This window comes from Orycteropus afer, unplaced genomic scaffold (genome assembly GCF_000298275.1).
Source record: "Orycteropus afer afer isolate SDZICR_OR568_19922 unplaced genomic scaffold, OryAfe1.0 scaffold00399, whole genome shotgun sequence".
Taxonomy (NCBI): Eukaryota; Metazoa; Chordata; class Mammalia; order Tubulidentata; family Orycteropodidae; genus Orycteropus; species Orycteropus afer.
In genome coordinates this window covers 1,636,850-1,657,374 of record NW_006921986.1, presented here as the reverse complement: position 1 = coordinate 1,657,374, position 20,525 = coordinate 1,636,850, and positions in this window count along the sequence as shown.

Here is a 20,525-nt window from a genome sequence, read left to right as displayed (position 1 = left end):
TTCCTTCAGCATTTTGTACCTGGACAATGGTAGGATTCAAATGGACTGTCCATCTCCTGTTTCAAATCCCTTCCAATTTGTCCTTCATATCACTGTATGTGAGATGGATTTTAAACACAAATATGACCATGATACCATGTTTAAAACTCTTCCAAAGCTCTACTCTTCACATAAACTCAAACCAAACTCACTGCCATCAAGTCAATTCTGACACATAGCAACCCCAATTGAATTTCCAAGACTATATATCTTTGTGGAAGCAGACTGCCTCATCTTTCTTCCATGGAGCTGCTGGTGGGTTTAAACCACCAACCTTTTGGTTAGCAGTCATATGCCTTGACCACTACACCACCAGAGCTCCTTTTACTTTTCACATGGCGGGGGCAGGTGTATGTGTATGTTAAATTCCTAGCATGGGACACAAGACCATCATCTCATTCCTATCTTCCCTAACTCATCTTTTGACATTTTCCCTCTGTATTCTTTCCTCCAATCGTTTTGAACTATTCACCCAGGAAATAGTTTTATGAATTTCTGGTTATAACAGAGATATTTACTACTCGTTCAATATCCATGTCCATTTTTTTCACAGCCCCATGAGGCATGTAATTAGTTCTAGCTGATGGTCTGTGAATGGAAATAATATGTATCACTTCAGAGCAGAAGTGTTTACGAGCCAGTGTGTCACCTTTCAGCTTTGTGTTTTCCTGCAATGCCAACTTGGAAGCTACAAGTCTGGGGGGCACAACTATAAGAGTGCACAGCCTCCATTACCCTGGGTCCCCAAGTGACTATGTGGACCAGAGTCCCACTTGTACTTCTCCCATCTACCCCACCTCCACCCCCACCCCCACCTAGCCAGCTGGACATGTAATTTGAGTGAGAGAAAACAAACAAACAAACAAAAACTTTGTGTAGTAGGCTAACAAGATTTCAGGGTCATTTCATTACCGTGGCGTAACTTAAGCTACCCTGGCTAGTCTAGTGGCTTTCTACAAGCTGTTGCCTCTGCCTGCCCCTTCTCCCTTTGGTTGCCTGGGGAAGTCCAACTGATTCTTCCAGCCTTGGTAATCTATTCTGGGAAGCTAATCTGATCCACTACTTCACTCACTCACTGGCCTCGAGTTGGTCCGAACTCATAGTGACCCCTCCTTGGGTTTCTGAGGCTGTATCTCGAAGGAAGTAGACTGCCCAATCTTCCTTCCAAGGAATGGCTGGTGGGTTTGAACCGCCCCCCCTTCTGGTTAGCAGTCAAGTGCCTTAGGCACTACTCTACCAGTCATTAGTTATTCCTTCCTATGTGCTCCCATAGAACTTTGTAGAAAATGTCATCATTGTCCTCCTTATCACCTGTTATCTCAAAAATGTCATATCCATCTTCATCCTAGATGGTGGGAACCTTGAGGTAGGGACTTTGTGTTGTTCAGCTATTAACTTTGTATCTCCAGCACACCATACAGTAATTGGCATATAACCAGCCACTTGCCGTGGAGTTCACTGCAACTCACGGTGACCTCATGTGTGTCAGAGTAGAGCTGTGCCACATAGAGTTTTCAGTGGCTGCTTTTTTAAAAAAGTTTTATTGTGATTTGGGTGAAATTTTACAGAACAAATTCATTTTCCACACAATAGTTCACATACACTTTATCTCATGATATTGACTGCAATTTCCCACAATGCAACCACACTCTTCCCAGTTCCTTCCCATAGTTACCTCTTCCCTGTCCTTCCCTCCCATGCACTCCTGTGCCCCGAGTGGTCTCCCTGTGCATACACAGCTCTTCTATTCTCCCATGATTGTTCTCTCCAAAGAGTGTATCTACATCAGGTAAATGTTCAGCTCATATGCCTGTCTTTTGTTTGGCTGGAAGCCACAGGAGTGAGTTCAATTCCAGGCCTGAAGGGCAGCTAGGGGCCATAGTCTTGGGGGTTTCACCAGGCTCTATCAGACCAGCAAACCTGCCTCCCCTCTTTTTTTAATTGATTTTGACTTTTGTTCTACATTGTTCTCCCACTCAATCCAGGATCTCCTTCCAAGTGGTTGACAGTGGTAGCTAGCCACCATCTAGTTCTTCTGGTCTCATAATCATATAGGCTGAAAATCACATGGTGTACCAGTCCCTTGGACTAATTTTTTCCATGCATCTTTGGTTTTCTTCATTCTTCTTTGTTCTGGACAAGGAGAGACCCATCATTGCATCTAGATGGCCTCTTGCAAGCTTTTAAGATCCCAGTGGCTACCCACCAAAGTAGGATATGGAACAATGTTTTTGTGTAGTATGTTATGCCAATTGAACTTGATGTCCCCTGTGACTATGGTCCCCAGCCCACAGGTCCAACTACTGACTCCTTCTGGGTAGCTGGCTGTGTCCAAAAAGTGATTATAACCTTGTCCCTTGTCAGCTTTACTATATATCTGGGAATTCTTACAGAACATACAAATACACTTGTAGAAACATTGTCTGCCAATCCTATATATTGTCATGGGCACACTACCCCGCCTAGACATACCTGATCATTTAGCCTGTCAGCTCATTTATCCACCCATAGATCAATGTTTGAGTGGCTGATGTTTTGGAATTAGATTCTTCTGAGACACCTTTAGGTGGACTCAAATGTCCAACCTTACAGTTAGCAGCCAAATACATTAAATGTTTTCACTACCCACAGACTCCAATTGGCATATACCAAAAAACAAACAAACAAACAAACTCACTGCTGTCAAGTTGATTCCAAAACACAGTGATTCCCATAGGGTTTCCAAGGCTATAAATCTTTATGGAAGCAGACTACCTCATTTGTCTTTTGTCGAGCAGCTGGTGAATTTGAACCACTGAGCTTTTGGTTAGCAGCCAAATGCTTTAACCACTGCACCACCGGAGCTCCTTCCAGTTGGCATATACAGGGTATCTAATCTAATCTAATAAAGGATGAATGAAGGAATGAATGAATGAATAGCTGACTGAATCTTATATATATAGGCTTTCAGTGGAGGGTAATGTGGAAGACTTTGAGGAGCGTAAAAACACTATGTGGGGCTGTATGGCTTGAAGGTGGTAAGAGATGATGATTGAAATTTTGATCTTAGGTTGATATCAGAGTAATACAACAAACTCACTGCTGTCCAGTCAGATCTGACTCATAGCAACCCCTCCCTGGGTTTCTGAGGTGGTATCATTATGGAAGTAGGTTGCCCAATCTTCCTTCCGAGGAGTGGCTGGTGGGTTGGAACCGCCAGCCTTCTTGTTAGTGGTCAAATGCCTTAGGCACCACGCCACCAGAGCTCACATCAGAGTAATAGTCAACTAATATTCAAGCAGTTTGCACTAGAACTGAAAGTTTGGCAGTTCAAATGCACCCAGCAGCACTGTGAAAGACAGACCTGATGATCTGCTTCTGTAAAGATTACAGCCTTTAAAAACCCTGCGAAGCTAAGTTCTACTTGGAACACATGGCATCACCAGGGGTTGGAATTGACTCAAGAGCAACAAGGGATAATGTATATTACTGGGATTCAAATGAATAAAAAGATTATAGACTATAAGGCTTTTATGCATCCAATCAGGAAGGTGAACCTTAAATTTTGTAATAAAAGAAATTAATTTTAATTCACGATGGAGTGCATATGGTGGATTCTGTCTAGAGAAAGTGATTATTTAAGGAACAACACTGCATGTACGTGATGCAGCTGGAAAGTCTATGGAATTGAAATCATATGTAACTGGCACACTGAATAAGCATTAAACAGGGATTGTGAACAAAATGCAACTCTATCTATCTATCTATCTATCCATCCATCCTTCCATCCATCCATCCATCCATCTAGTTCTTTGACAAGTCTTACATCTTTGGGATATAAAAATATATTTTGTGGGTAATAAGGATGTTGTTGTTGTTGTTGTTATGTGCCGTCGAGTAATAAGGATACTGGTCCTGAAATCTATCAAATACTGTAGTGCATTTTGGCCTAGTTTATTATATGTATAATGAAAAGCAGCCATAAATGACCAGAAATTATGTCATTTGTATTAAATCTCGATTTATTTCTGAGGATGTAGTGCATGCTGTTAAGAAAATGTTTTACTTTTGTGAGTTTGTACTTAGAGGATATCCTTTTACCCTTTGTAGCTTAGAGAGCATCTGATGTATCCTCTCAAACACAATTGACACGCTTCTCAAGGAAAAAAAAAAGCCCTTTGAATGGCAGAAAACAATCTTAGTTCAGATCTCTGCATCCCCAGTACCAGTAATAGTTAAATCTCTGAAACAGTTTGACCCTTAAATCTTCTCTCCTCCCTCGGTTCAGCCCAGCCTCATCCTGGAAACATGCCCTGGGAAAGGGGGCATGGTCTTTTCCTTGCTCTCTTTGCTCACTTCCTCCCCATGGCTAGCTGGACTGAAGCCCAGAAACAGGGAGAGGTAAAGGAATGGGACAATTATCACGTGGCTGGGTGGCCTAAAGCCCTTGGGCTGGGCAGCTGGCCTCCCTGGAGTGGCCTGGCAGAGGATTAAAGCTGACCCTGTCATGGGCTTTGCACAGGCCTCCAGCTGGGCCCCCTTCTCCTGCGTTCCCTTGACCCAGGCTGAAAAGTCTTTCCTCTGGGTGGTCTCATGTGATTCTTCCCCAGTGCCTGAGATTCTGGGGGGTATAATGGCCAATCTCTCTCTGCTGAGGTCTCCCCTCTGTGTCTGCAGGCCCCAACACTACCCTCCACTGCCCCACACCTGCTTCCTTTCCCACAGGGCCCGCATCTGGTCTTGAGACACTCCCTTCACATTGCCATTGACATAATATCCATCACTGACATTTAAATATCTCTCACAATGTCCCAGCACTGTTCCAGGTACTTCACATACATTACCTCAGTTGATCCCCATAACCTCACAAGGAAGGTAATTCTGGCAGACCATTCCATGGTGTTTATTTCAAAACTTCTGACCTATGTTCTCGCATCACAAAACCTGGCAAACACATTTCACTTGTCTTTTAGTTTGACTGAAGAAACAGGAATCATACGACTGGGGCTGTTGCTTTTTGCTCTGCCATGAACTCATTATGAAGCTTAGGGCAAGTCTGGTAATATCTCTGGGCCTTATTTATAAAATGGAGAAATGGAATGGATCCATCATCACCAAGGTTCCTTCTAACACTGAGATTCTGTGACTTCAGAAATACTTAGAAGATAATGAATTGCATTTGGTGTGTTAGTATGGATGGTGAAAAAAGCTAATTAAGACCTAGGGCAAAGAGAAGCTCAGACAGTCCAGATATAAGTAAACCTTAAAAGTCTTAAACATCTTTAAACTTTGAATTTAAATGATATTGAAAATGTCTCAAAATCCAGGTCTTTATCATTGCTTCTTTGATAACCCTAATAAGTCTCAGAAAAAAGATAGGACTGAGCACATGGTTCTGAAACCTTAAGAACATTTGTCTCTCTGACTCATTAATTCCATGACCAGAAATAGACCTGCAGAAATAATCAGAAGTATCCACAATGATTTGTGTATGAGAGGGTGAATCATAGTAGTCTATTTAGCAGTAAAATGTGGAAACAACTCCCTTTGTTCAAATCTCTGCACAAATGACACCTCCTCAGAGGGCATTTCAAATCATGTTAAATAAAATAGTACCTCATTTCCCATCATGCTCTCTTCCTTTAAAACAACAACAACAACAAAAAGGAAAAACGAAGCTCCTTGACTTTGAGTCAGTTTCAACTCATAGCACCCAATGTTGTTGTTGTTATTTGCCGTCGAGTCGGCCCCGACTCATAGCGACCCCTCCTTGGGTTTCCGAGGCAGTATCACTACGGAAGTAGGATTGCCCAACCTTCCTTCAGAGGCATATCTATGGAAATTAGCACCTGTGGCCAGCACTGAAATCATGCCTGTGTCCAAACATCTGACATTCATCTTTTAGATAGTTTCACCATAATATCAGCTCAAAAATACAAGTTAAGCTCATTAGTCTTTTACCTAACATGTTATGGTGCTACATGAAGATTATAATGGCACCTTCCTTGCTTTCACTGATGCAAAATGGTCTATTATATGCTCAAAGTCATTTTTTCTAGTTTCTTCTCTTGCTATGGGAGCTCTGGTAGCATAGTGCCTAAGGCACTTGACTGCTAACCGGAAGGCTGATGGTTCAAACCCACAAGCCACTCCTGGTGGGAAGGAAGATGGAGCAATCTACTTCCGTAGTGACACTGCCTGGGAAATCCAAGGAGGAGTCTCTATGAGTTGGGTCAGACTCGACGGCAAACAACAACAACAACATCTCTTGCTGTACTCAGCAGAACAAGATCACACAGTTGCCTTGACCAGTGGAGGCTCTCAAATACAAAAGTATTAGTTTTAACTTGCTGACTGATCTCTTACAGTTGGTGATGGAACCTGCTATGGTTAATAGAAACTGCTCAGTGACACCTCCGTTCAAGTGGTACTCATAACATATGCCATACCTGCCATATCTTAGATGTACCTCTGCCTGTGGGAGGAAATAGGTTACATAATGTGCCCCAGGCACAATTAGTGATTGAGATTATTAGATTTGAACACAGGTCTTCTCTCCCTTCCTTTCTGGGTTTATGGCTGCCCAGCTAGACTCCATTCTCAGCCTCCCATATAACTAATTTTTTAAAAGTTCAAAGTGAGTGGAAGTGATGGGGATACTTCTTGGCTTGGGCCTGAAGGCCATGGGCATGCCTCCCCATTTTCTCTTCCTCAGATCTGCTGACTAAAGCCTGGATGTGATGACACTCAGTTTGATGACACAGATGATGAAGGTCCTGAAGGATATGGTAGAGCAATAACCTGGAAAAAGCTGGGGACCCCTGAATGACTTCAGCAAACAAAGCTGCTTCACTGATCTGTGGTTCACACAGAAATTGTTATGCAAGAGAAAACAATCTTTATTCTTTAGGTCAAGTATTTCGGGGTCTCTTTGTTAAAGCAGTTCAGTCTTATGGTCAAAGCCAATGGACTCAAACATATCAATGATCATGGAGATGGCACAAGACCTGGCCAAGTTTCACTGTGTTATACATGAGGTTATACATAAGGTTGCCGTGATTTGGAGCTGACTTTACGGTAACCAAGAGCAACAACAATCACGCACTAACGAACTAATGCAGTTTTTTAAACCCAGGTCCTTTTCATTACCCTACACTACCTCCCAGACATGCTACCAGGAATACCAATACTAACCACTATGCAGTTGGTTGTGAGCCCATGTGTGTCAGAGTAGGACTGTGCTCCGTGGGGTTTTCAGCGGCTGATTTTCAGAAGTCTAGCACCAGCCCTTTCTTCTCAGGTGCCTCTGAGTGGAGTTGAACCTCCAACTTTTCTGTTAGCAGCTAAGTGTGTTCACTGCACCCCCCGGGGACTCAGCTGGGAAACTGCTGTTATTAGTTGACTTCAAGTCGATTCCAACTCATTGCAAGTGGGCATGGGTTTACTCATTAAACAAATTCACTTTCAGCTCAGGCCTAAGAGATGTCATGTGGCTTTCTCTTGGTATTCCTGATGCTTCTCTTACCTGGTAATAATAATAGCTAATAGCTAATCCTATCTGGCACTGTTCTAAGTATTTTCCATGAAATAATTCCTTTAATCATCACCTTTTGAGTAAATATCTTTATTTTACAGATAAATAAGTTAAGGTACAGAAAGGTTAAGCAACACAGCTAGTATGTATAAGAGCCAGGATTTAGATCCATCCAGGCTACTCTTCAGACCTGTAACCACTGTGCTCTGTTCTTCTGACCCTCTTGCCTTGTTCCTACTGTTTTCTCCCCTCTTTCAGATACATTCTACTGTCCCCCATGGGAACAGGCCAAGAGAAGCATCACATGGCCATAAGTGAACATAAACAAAAGCTCTTGCCTATTTTTTGCTGTCAATTGTTCTACATTGATGCCTCTGCTATCTTCACCTAATATAGTCCAGTGCTCACATGCATATGAAGGTATTCAAAATACCATAGCCTTTGGGGAAGAGGGACTATCGTGGTTCAGTGGTAGAATTCTTCCTCTCATGTGGCAGACCTGGGTTCAGTTCCTAACCAGTGCTCCTCATGTGCACCCACCACCTGTACCTAGGAGGCTTGTATGTTGCTTTATTGCCAAACAGGTTTCAGCAGAGCCTCCAGACTAAGAGAGACGAGGAAGAAAGACCTAGTGATGGTTTTCTAAAAATAAGCCACTATGAACTCTGTGGATCACAATAGTCCAATCCACAACCAATCATGGAGATGGTTCAGGACTAGGCAGTGTTTCCTTTTGTTGTTTATGGGATTGTCATGAGTTGGGAACTGACTTCATTCAGGGAATTGCATTTGGTACCAATCAGGTACTTTGTTACAGCAGCCTTAGGAAGCTAACTTAGGAACTTGCCTGCCCATATTCCTTGAGTTAAAAGAGTTACCCACCTTCCAGAGTCTCTCCCAACTTCTCTGCTTTTTCTTGTTTCCTCTGTGGGTTCATTGAGATTTTTCTTCTCTCACTCACCTGCCCCTTTTCTGCAGGAAGGAGGAATTGGTGGTAGTGGTTGTAACTACTTAAATCATGAGGATCACTCATTCATAGTCTTCTTTACTGTTTATTCAAAAGCTCCTCAGGCACACAGAAGTCCTTGTGATCGGTCAAAAACATTGGCAGTTAATGGAGGTGACACTCCAACTTTGCTATCCAACCAATGAAGGTTATCATCCTGCAATTATAATCCGATCAACACCCAGTCATGTCTTTTCTCACTGTTATGTGCTGTCCAGTTGGTTTTGACTCATAGTGATGTTATGTACAACAGAACAAAACATTGTCTGGTCCTGCACCATCCTCACAATCATTGCCATTGTGAGCCCATTGTCGCAGCCACTGTGTCAATCCATCTTGTTGAGGGTCTTCCCCTTTTCAATGACCCTCTACTTTACCTAGCATGATATCCTTCTCCAGTGACTGGTTCCTTCTAACAACATGACCAAAGCGTAAGAGACGAAGTCTGGCCATTCTCACTTCTAAGGAGCATTCTGGCTGTACTTCCTCCAAGACAGATTTGTTTGTTCTTCTAGCAGTCCATGGTACATTCAATATTTTTCACCAACACTGCAACTCAAATACATCAATTTTTCTGCAGTCTTCCTTATTCATAGTCCAGTTCTCACACACATATGAAGGTACTCAAAATACCATAACTTTGGTAAAGTGCACCTTCGTCTTCAAAATGACACCTTTGCTCTTCAACACTTTAAAGAGGTCTTTTGCAGCCAATTTGCCCAGTGCAATACAACATCTGATTTCCTGACTGCTGTTTCCATGGGCATTGACTGTGAATACAAGTGAAATGAAATGCCTGACAATTTCAATCTTTTCTCCTTTTATCATGATTTTGCTTATTGGTCCAGTTGTGAGGATTTTCATTTTCCTTATGTTGTGGTATAATCCATACTGAGACTGTAGTCTTTGATCTTCATCAGTAAGTGCTTCAAGTCATCTTCACTTCAACAAGTAAGATTGTGTCATCTGCACATCATTGTTAGGTGCCATTAAGTTGGTTTTGATTGATAGGGACCTCATGTACAACAGAACGAAACAGTGCCTGGTCCCATGCCATCCTCACAATCCTTACTATGTTTGAGCTCATCGTTGCAGGCATTGTGTCAATCCATCTTGTTGAAGGTCTTCCTCTTTTTCGCTGACCATCTGCTTCACCAAGCATGATGTCCTTCTCACAGACTGATCCTTCCTGATAACATGTCCAGAGTATGAGAGGCAAAGTCTTGCCACCCTCACTCCTAAGTAGCATTCTGGTTGTACTTCCTCCAAGATAGATTTGTTCATTTTTCTAGCAGTCCATGGTACATTCAATAGTCTTCACCAACACTACAATGCAAATGCATCAATTTTCCTGTTGTCTTCCTCATTCATTATGCAGATTTCACATGTATATGAAGCTATTGAAAAGACTATGCTTGGGCCAGGTGTACCTTAGTCTTCAAAGGGATATCTTTGCACTTTAATATTTTAAAGAGGTCTCTTGGCAGCAGATTTGTCCAATGCAATATGTTGTTTGAATTCTTTATTGCTTCTTCCATGGGTATTGATGGTGACAATGTAATCCTTGACAACTTCAGTCTTTTCCCCATTTATTTGCTTATTGATCCAGTTGTGAGCATTTTTTATTTTCTTTATTCTGAGGTGTAATTCATACTGAAGACTATAGTCTTTGATATTCATCAGTAAGTGCTTGTCTCTGCCAGGTTGTTATTGTTGTTAGGTGCTGTCAAGTCTGCTCTGACTCACAGCAACCTTATGTACAACACAATGAAACATTGCCCAGTCCTGCACCATCCTCACAATATTTGCTATGCTTGAGCTCATCATTGCAGCCACTCTGTCAATCCATCTCATTGAGAGTCTTCCCTCTTTTCACTGACACTCTACCAAGCATGATATCCTTCTCCAGGAACTAGTACCTTCTGACAACATGACCAAAGATATACATGGCAGTCCAAGGTATTTTCAGTATTCTTCACTGACAGCACATTTCAAATGCATCAGTTCTTCTTTAGTCTTCCTCATTTATCCTTTTTTTTTCATCAAGCAATGTATTGCATGGACAAATCTGCAAAATACCTCTTTGAAGTGTTAAAGCATAAAGATGTCACTTTGAAGACTCAATTAGCTTGACCCAAGCAAGCCATAGTATTTTCAATCACCTCACATGCATGTGAAAGTTAGACAATGAATAAGGAAGATTCTGTGATGTAGAGGATGTTAAATGATTATTTTGCTTTCTCAAAAAAATTGAGATTGTATACGTTGACTTATTTGGCACAGCAGATGTTCTCTTTGCCACAAATCTTACCTACTCTGATGACTGAGTAGTGCAAAAATAAAATCTGCAGGGAAGGAGTCTAGAGTGACGGGAAAGGGAGTGAGCGGCCTCCAAGAGTTCAGGAGATGAGCGACAATGACCCAGAAGTAAGAGAAAAGGGGAAGCTGAGGGACCAACTGTGCCTCATCCCCAGTCAGTTGACTTTTCTCGAGCAAGGTAGAAAATTGAACAGCCACAGATCATTTTCAGGACAAAGAGCCAAACTAGCTGACAACATTGTTTCTGGAAACATTTGGAGCACCAGTATTCCTGTTACATCCCATCGAAGGGAGGTTGTTCAATACACTTCCAAAATTTTCAATGGCATAGGTCCCTCCTGGTCACCACCACTTTCCCCTTGTTTCTCCTTTTCCCCCTTCCTGTTCCCCCTTCCATACTGGCTGTAGTTCCGTCACTTCTCCAGTTCAGGCTGACCACCTGGACCCTTTTCTACTGAGTCATATCTTTTAATTTTATTTTATTTTAAGAGTTTGTTTTACATTCAACATTATGTGAACATTTAGTTTCACTCCCCATTTACCATGTCCAATCCTAACCCAGTCTCCTCCTCTCCCTGCCCAACAACCCTCTCCCCATGCCCCTCATGGTTATGCACTCCTATTTGTCCTGCATTTCCTCCATGTGAATGTTGTCCCTCTGGTGCCCTGTGGTTGATTGCTCCAAGAGATGCATTTCCATAGAGCATGTGGGTGCATCACGCTGGGTTGAGTGGTCTGCATGTACATCTTGGTCTGCATGTACTATTGGGCTGAGAGCCAACCCTTGGGAGTGAGCTTTATTCCAGGCCCAGCACGTATCCCATGACCATGGTATTGGGGGTCTCACCAGACTCCATCCGATCAGTAATTCTGGTCATTATTGAGTTTTTGGATTCTGTTCCACATTTTTCCTCCCACTCTATCCAGGTACTCCAGATTTGATCCTTTCCCGAGTGGTTGGCATAGGTAGCTGGGCACCATCTAGTTCTTTTGGTGTCGAGGTCCATCATGTCATAGGACTGATTGCTTCCAAATGCCCTTGGTTTTTTGCACTCTTCTTTGCTTCTGACAATAGGAGACCATTAGCTGCATCTTACATGGCCGTTTGAAAGCTTTTAAGACCCCAGTTGCTACTCACCAATGTAGGATGAGGAACAAGGCTTTTATGTATTTTGTTATGCCAATTGAGTCCGGAATCCCCCAGTACTATGGTCCTGAGACAGTAGATCCATTGGATCTCTCTCTCATAGTGTCTGGTTGGCTGTGAGGGATTACTCTATGTCTGTCTTCTGTTGTTTCTGTAAGAATTGCAGGTATTTTGTACCACTGGTATCTGTGCAAGTTTGGCTGCTGCTGAGTCTATCCTTGGTCTAGAGTATACTCCTATTCACTGACTCCCATCTGATCCTCTCAGATGTTTATGTGTTTATCTGTAGCTTCATGTTTGCTGTTAATGGTAATGCAATATTGTGGGCACACTGGTTGGTATTAGCATCTGTCATCTATCTCCTATGTGCACAATCCTAATGTTATGGTGGTCACAGACTCTTTCCATGTGTCCCTCCCCTTACCCACATCAGCGTGTGGGCCCCAACTAGCCTGAAATTAACTACTTCCCTTCCCTCCCCACCCCAGTAACCTACAAAGTGAGTTCCCTTTCCCAAGCAAACCTTTCTTTCTCTTTTTACAGTAATGGGCTCATACAGTACTTGTCCTTCTGCGATTGACTTATTTCACTCAGCATAGTGTCCTCCAGTCTCATCCATGTTGCAAGATGATTCATGTATCCCTCATTGTTCTTTAATGTAGCATAGTATTCCATTGTGTGCATGTACCATAATTTGGTTATCCATTCATCTGTTGATGGGCATTTAGGTTGTTTCCATCTCTTTGCTGTAGTGAATTGTGCCATGATGAACATAGGCGTACATATGTCTGTTCGTGCGCTGCTGCTTCTCACCTATTTAGGATATATTCCTGGTAATGGAATTGCTGGGTCAAGTGATATTTCTATTTTCAGTTTTTTAAGGAAATGCCATGCCATATGCCACAATGGTTGTACCATTTTACAATCCCATCAGCAGTGCACAAGAGTTCCAATCTCTACTGAGTCATATCTTTATCTTAAACTAAAAATGTTTTCTTTCCAGGATACTGAACTTCTGTTAAAGGTGATGGGAAAACTTGGAAATAGGTGGTGATAACAGTTGAACAACATGATAAATATAATTAGTGTGACTGAGTTGTATACATAAAGATCATTGACATTACAAATAATTTGTTACATATATATTTACCACAGTTAAAAAAAATAATAATAAGGAGAAGGATGCTTTGCTTTTTATCCAGAGCCCTGGCCTCAGATGGTTGAGAAAGCTTGTTACAATGGTAGCATGATGTGGGGATTTCCTGGGGATTTCAATTACCCAAGTGCCTCCCACCCTTCATGGTTAAGGTGAATCGTGAGAATGAAAACTATGTACAATCTTATGAGGAATGAGGGATGGGTCAGATGGAACCCACAGAGGCTGGCTGAGATTTCAATTTTCTTCCTGTAATGAAAACTATTTCCATTACCTGCTGCAGAGGACATTATTTACCTATGATATCATCATCCAGTGGGTCCTGTGGTGTGGACTGATCCTGATAGGGGTGGTTGGGGAAACATCTATTTATTATCACCCTCCATGTAGTCCTGGAATTGCTGCAAATGAGCAAAGGCAGTGTTTTTGCAAGAGAGAGAAAGGAGATGTCCGTACGTAATATCATGGCAATTCAAAATGTTTCCTTCTCTCATCCTTTGTCTGTGACCTTCCCTTGCTTGATTTGAATGAACGATTTTCTGCATGTGTTGCACAGTATGGTATACATGGTCAATAAAAATAAGTAATTAACAGTGTTATTTCCTGAGTGCCTATTATGTGCCAGGCCATGATCTAAGGGCTTTAGGCACATTATTTCCCTTATTTTCAATTTTCTGTAAGCCAGAGATTGCTAGTCATCCACTAGTATCCAGTCTTCCTTAATAATAATAATAATAATATATCCCTAATAATAATATAATCCTCAGGGTTTTTATATATATGCAATTATACATATGTATAAATCTGGCTTCCTGTAATAAGACTATATATCCTAGTTTCCTTTGTGCATTCACATGTGAGTCCATGTGATCAATAGGATGTATTTGGGTTAGGGTGTGCTGCTATAACAGACATACCACAAGTGGGTGGCTTGAACAGAGATTTATTCTCTTACAGTTTAGGAGGCTGATAGTGGTGTTGGCAAAGAATACTGAAGGTACCATGGACTGCCAGAAGAACGAACAAATCTGTCCTGGAAGAATTGCAGCCAGAATGCTCCTTGGAAGTGAGAATGGCCAGACGTCATGTCATCTACTTTGGTCAAGTCATCAGAAGGGGCCATTCCCTGGAGAAGAATATTAGGCTTGGTAAAGTAGAGGATCAGTGAAAAAGGAGGAGACTGTCAATGAGATGGATTGACACAGTGGCTGCCATGATGGACGACTCAAGCATAGCAAGGATTATGAGGATGGCACATGACCATGCAGTGTTAAATTCTCTTGTACATAGGGTCACACGACTTGATGGCACCTAACAACAATAATTCCCTACATGGCCCAAGCACAGTGAGAACTTTCACAGTTTTGTTACAAGTGCCAATCCTACCATTTTAATAGCGCTCTACCTACTTTTTGGAGAATTTCCACCATCACTTGTTTTTTTCAGGGGTGCTAGTGGACAGAGGTAGTCCCTGTGTAGTGCAAATGCTTAGCACATTTAACTGCTAACCAAAATGTTGGTGTTCAAGTTCACCCAGAAGTGCTTTGGAAGAAAGGCCTGAGATCTACTTCTGAAAATGCAGTCATTGAAACCCTATGGAGCAGATAGATATGAGCTTGCCATGAGTTGGATTCAACTTGATGGAGACTTTGAATCTTGAACAACCAATGCAAGAATGTGGAGGTTGTTGTGTGTCATTTAACCACCAGGGTGTCATGCAGACCCTACACTTCTGCTCTGAGTTTTGTAGTGACTTTTTTAGCCTGATCTTCTCCAGCTCTCTTAGTTCCTGCCTACTTCCCAACCCTAGACAGATTCTGAGGTTCTCCCCAATTGTTTGAGTAATTTCCCTCCTTTTTTCTTAAGGTACCTTGCAGATGATACAACTTTGCTTGCTGAAAGTAAGGATGACTTGAGACACTTACTGATGAAGGTTGGAGAATGCAGTCTGCATTATGGATTACATCTCAATATAAAGAAAACAAAAATCCTCACAACTAGAACTTTAAGCAGCATTATGATAAATGGAGAAAAGATGGAAATTGTCAAAGACTTCACATTACTTGGTTCTACAATCGATGCCAATGGAAGCAGCAGTCAGGACATCAGACAACGCATAGCACTGGGCAAATCAGCTGAAAAGGACCTCTTTCAAGTGCTGAAGAGCAAAGATGTCTCCTTGAGGACGAAGGTGCGCCTGACACAAGCCATGATATTTTCAATCGCCTCATATGCATGTGAGAGCTGGATAATGAATAAGGAAGACCGAAGAAGAGTTGATACTTTTGAGTTGTGGTGCTGGCGAAGAATGCTGAAAGTACCATGGACTGCTAAAAGAACTAACAGATCTGTCCTGGAGGAAGTGCACCTGAAATGCTCCTTGGAAGCGAGAATGGCTAGACTTCTTCTCACCTATTTTGGTCATCTTGTCAGAAGGGACCATTCCTTGGAGGAGGATGTCATCCTTGGTAGGGTGGAGGGGCAACGAAAGAGGGGGAGGTCTTCAACGAGATGGATTGACACGGTGGCTGCGATGATGGACTCAAGTATAGCAGGGATTGTGGGGCGGGCGTGGGATTGGGCAGTGTTTCATTCTGCTGTGCATGGGGTCACTATGAGTCAGAAACGACTCAATGGCACCTAACAACAACAACAACAACAACAACAACACCTTGTATCTGTTTATTTTGCTTGCAAGCAAGATTGCATGAAAAATCTCAGTAATATCTTTGTGGCTCAAAGGTAGTTTGGTAAAATTTCAAATAGTAATTTAGGAATAGTAGAGAAGTTGCACAGTGAAGGCCAATATTTTTCAATTTGAAATATGGAAACTCAAATTATTGGAGAAGATAATAGTAACCGTTTCTGAAATGATAAAAAAATTGGCACTGAAAAAGTTGGAGGAAAGTGAGTTTAAGACTGGATTCATGGCTAAATATGGTGCTACCACGTGATTTTACAATTACGGATGCATTTTCTCACCAACAAAGAATGCGTGCGGGCAGATTTTTCTCCTGCCCTTGTAGAGTGGTTATTGCTGTGATGTCTTTTCACTTATGAAGATTCTGGGTCATTTTTCTCAAGTTTAAAATCTAAATTGTGGATGTAGTAATGATTGTTGCCAGATAGAAAACAGTGGAATCCTGGACAGAGTTGCAGACACTGTCACTAACTCCTACTTTTCTCTTTGATCCAACTGAATTACTGAAGCAGGTCCTTTGGGTTTTACGTGTCTATGAAATGAATCAGGCACTCACACCCTGTGCTATGATAGTTCATCTCTAAGAAGAATATACTTTTATTATTTAAATTACATCAGCAAATATTCATGTTTTTCTCATCTTTATATTTGAAAAATAATTTTGAGGATCAAGTTTTATATGCCCAGTTTTTAAATTGTAAATGCATAGACAGCACAATGGTTGCCAGTTCCACATTTTTCATGTGTACAGTTCTGTGACACCAATTGCATCCATCATGTTGTTCAGGAGCCAATTTTGATAGTATATTTCCTGTTGGAGAAATTAGTCTCTTTCTTCTCATAGTTTTTAACCCACTGGGGGAAAAAAAAAGATGTAAGAGAAAAGCAGATGGAAGCCAAAATATCACTTTCATTACAGTTGACAATGGAGAAAGTGGAGTATATCTGTGAGCAAGTGGACTTACTAAGGCTGAAACCAAGTCTTGACCAGACCTGTCCACCTAGCCACAGACAGAGCTGCAATGCTACCAACCTCTGCTACATGGCAGATGTGGAGCAAAGCTTTATTGGTAAGCTTACCACAAGTTCCAGAGCCACTGAGAGCCTGTATTCTCTGCTATGTCCTGAGAGGAAAAGGAGGCAGAAAAGGGCTGGGCTGTACACATTCAATTTCTCTTCATAAACTCGCCCATCAGGTAAGTTACTCCATTCTACTGGGGAGAGGTAAGTGAGGACTGGTGGGAGGCAATTGCAAGAAAGGGGCTCCCACCTCACAAAAGAAGTACCAAGAGTAGGGTATAAATCTCTTCCACCAAAATTTTTAAATGAGAAAGCTTATGGTTGTAGGTGTTTTCTACTCATCAGCTTTGGTTCCCCTCCCTCTCACCTCCTCACTGTCCCCTCATACATTTCAGTTTGAACAAGAGAAAAAAATGGCATAGCAGAAAGAACACTGCCTGGGTTTAAGGAGACCTTGGTCCTCGTGGAGGCTGGTTGGGTAAGTCATTTATGCTCTCAGGCCTTGTTTTTATCTACTGTAGGTTATAGGAGAGATTGCTCCTCCTTGCTAGAACCAGACCTTTGGGTGCCATCCCCCTTCTCCTTGGGAACCTTGTACTCTCTTGTATATTCAACTTCTTTCTCAACTAGGTTCCTGTCATTGGCTTTTAGACATACACAGATCTTTCCTAGTTAAAAACAATATTCTGTATAGTCCCTTACCCTTTCTGTCAACTTCCCTAACTCTGTACCTCTTTCTTTATAGACAAAAATCTAAAAGGGAAAAAAAAAAGTTGTATAAACATACCACTTTCACTCATCACCCCTCAAACCAGCCCAATCTGATTTATAGCTTTATGATGCCCCCAAATGACTCTCACTAAAGGGGTCAATGATTCCCGACTCGACGGCACATAACAACAACAACCATCCTATCGACACTTTTGTTCTTATCGTGCTTGATTTCTCAACATAAAAGGTTACTGTTGGCCATGCTCTCCTTCTCAGAAATCTCATTTCCCTTTGCTTTCCTGACACAACATTTTCTTGGTTATTTGGCTTTGAAAGTTCATTTTCTTCTAGCTAGATATCATGAGTTTTTTTTTTTTTTTTAATTATTTTTATTGGGATTTGGGTGAAAGTTTACAGAGCAAATTCATTTCCATACATTAGTTCATACACATTTTGTTTCATGACATTGATGGCAATTCCCCACAATGTAATACCTCTCTTCCCACTTCCTCCCCATACTCACCTCTTCCCTGTGTATTTCCCTTCCATGCACTCCTGCCCCCCAAGATGTCTACCTGTACAACCACTGCCCTTCTGTTCTCCCACATTTGATCTCTTCAAGGAGTATATCTACCAGATGTAAATGTTTACTTGATATGCCTGTCTCTTGTTTTGCTGGAAGCCACAGGAGTTCATTTCCAGACCTGAAAAGTAACTAGGGGCCATAGTCTCAGTGGTCTCACCAGGCTCTATCAGACCAAGAAATCTGGTCTTTTTTTTTATGATTTTGAGTTTTGTTGCACATTGTTCTCCCACTCTATCAGGATCTCTTTCACTGATCCCCCTCCAAGTGGTTGACAGTAGTACCTGGGCACCATCTAGTTCTTCTGGTCTCATGATCATCTAGGTAACCAATCCCTTGAACTAATTGTTTCCACGCATCTTTGGTTTCCTTCACTCTTCTTTGGTCTGAATGAGGAGAGACCCATTGTTGCATCTAGTGGGCTGCTTGCAAGCTTTTAAGACCCCAGTCACTACTCACCAAAGTTGGATGTAGAACAATGTTTTTGTGTAGCATGTTATGCCAATTGAGCTTGTCCCCTGTGACCATGGTCCCTAGTTTACAGGTCCAACTACTCGCTCCCTCTGGGTAGCTGGCTGTGGCCAAGAAGCCACCACAGCCTTGCCCCTTGTCAGATCTACTATATACCTGGATATTCTTATAGCACATACAAATATGCATGTAGAAACATTGTCTGCTAACTCTGTACCTGGACATGGGCACACTACTCCCTGCCTAGACACACCTGATCATTCAACCCATCCACCCCTGTATCCACCCATAGATCAATGCTTGCCATCCCTGACAACATAGTACTGTACATGCAATAGGGTTCATCTTTGTTGTCTGTACCTCCCGTGTACCTCTCTATGTCTTATATCATGAGTTTTTAAATACCTAGATCTTCTCTTGGTCTCAGGGAGGAAAAGTGATTGAACTATTGATTGTTTCATTCAGTAAATATTTATTGAACACCTATTACATGCTAGGTCTCTACAGAAGTAGAATGCCCAGTCTTCCTTCTGAGGAGTGAGTGGTGGGTTTGAACTGTCAGCCTTCTGGTTAGCCATCAAATGCCTTAGGCACTACACCACCAGAGCTCCTAGGTATTATTTTAAAACCAAGCCAAACTCACTGCTGTCGAGTCGGATCTGACTCATAGCGACCCTTCCTTGGGTTTCTGAGGCAGTATCACTATGTAAGTAGATTGCCCAACCTTCATTCTGAGGAGTGGCTAGTGGGTTTGAACCACCAGCCTTCTGGTTAACAGTCATATGCCTTAGGAACTATGCCACCAGGACTCCCAAGTATTAATTTGTTGTTGTTGTTGTTTTTGTTATGTGCCCTCGAGTCGGACCCGACTCATAGCGACCACTCCTTGGGTTTCCGAGGCAGTATCACTACAAAAGTAGATTGCCCCATCTTCCTTTCAAGGAGTGGCTGGTGGGTTTGAACCACCAGCCTTCTGGTTAGCAGTCAAGTGCCTTAGGCACTATGCTACCAGAGGCACTTGGAATTCAACAGTAAAAAAAAAAAAAAAAAAAAAATTTCTTTGCTTTGATAGATTTACATTTTGTGGGAGAAGATAGTCAATAAATAAATAAGAAAATAAACATAAAATACACCAATTGGTGATAAATGTTATGAAGAAAAATGAAGCTGAAGAACTAAGGAGGAGAAATGTTATACAGGAGGAGCCCCGGTGGTACAGTAGTGAAAGCACTCAGCTGCTAACTGAAAGGTTGGCAATTCGAACCCACTAACCACTCCATGGGAGAAAGATGTGGCAATCTGCTTCTGTAAAGATTTATAGCCTTCAAAACCCTAAAGCGCAGTTTTACTCTGTCCCATTGGGTCGTGATGAGTTGGAATTCACCTGACAGCTGTGGGTAATGTTATATAAAGGGTCAAGGAGAACACAGTCCTGAAAAAAGTGAGTGACTGAGCTGCGGAGTAATTTGGTGGTAGAACATTCCAGGTAGGACAACACATAATACCAGCTAACATTTATTGAAAATTTAACTGTGTGCCAGGAATTTGTTCCAGGTGCTTTGGAATGTAAATGCAGCAACTATTATTATGATTATTTCCACATTCCAGATGAGGAAACCAGGGCCCTGAGAAGTGAATGAACTTGCCTGCAATCCCATGACTAATGGGGGCAAAGCCAGAATTTAAGGCAGCCGTCCTACTCCAGGGTCTCCTCCTCACCCTTGCACTTTGACCTTTCACAGTCTATAAGCTCAGTGAAAGGAATTACTGTTGTTGTTGTTGTTATGTGCCGTCGAGTCGGCCCCGACTCATAGCGACCCCTCCTTGGGTTTCCGAGGCAGTATCACTACGGAAGTAGG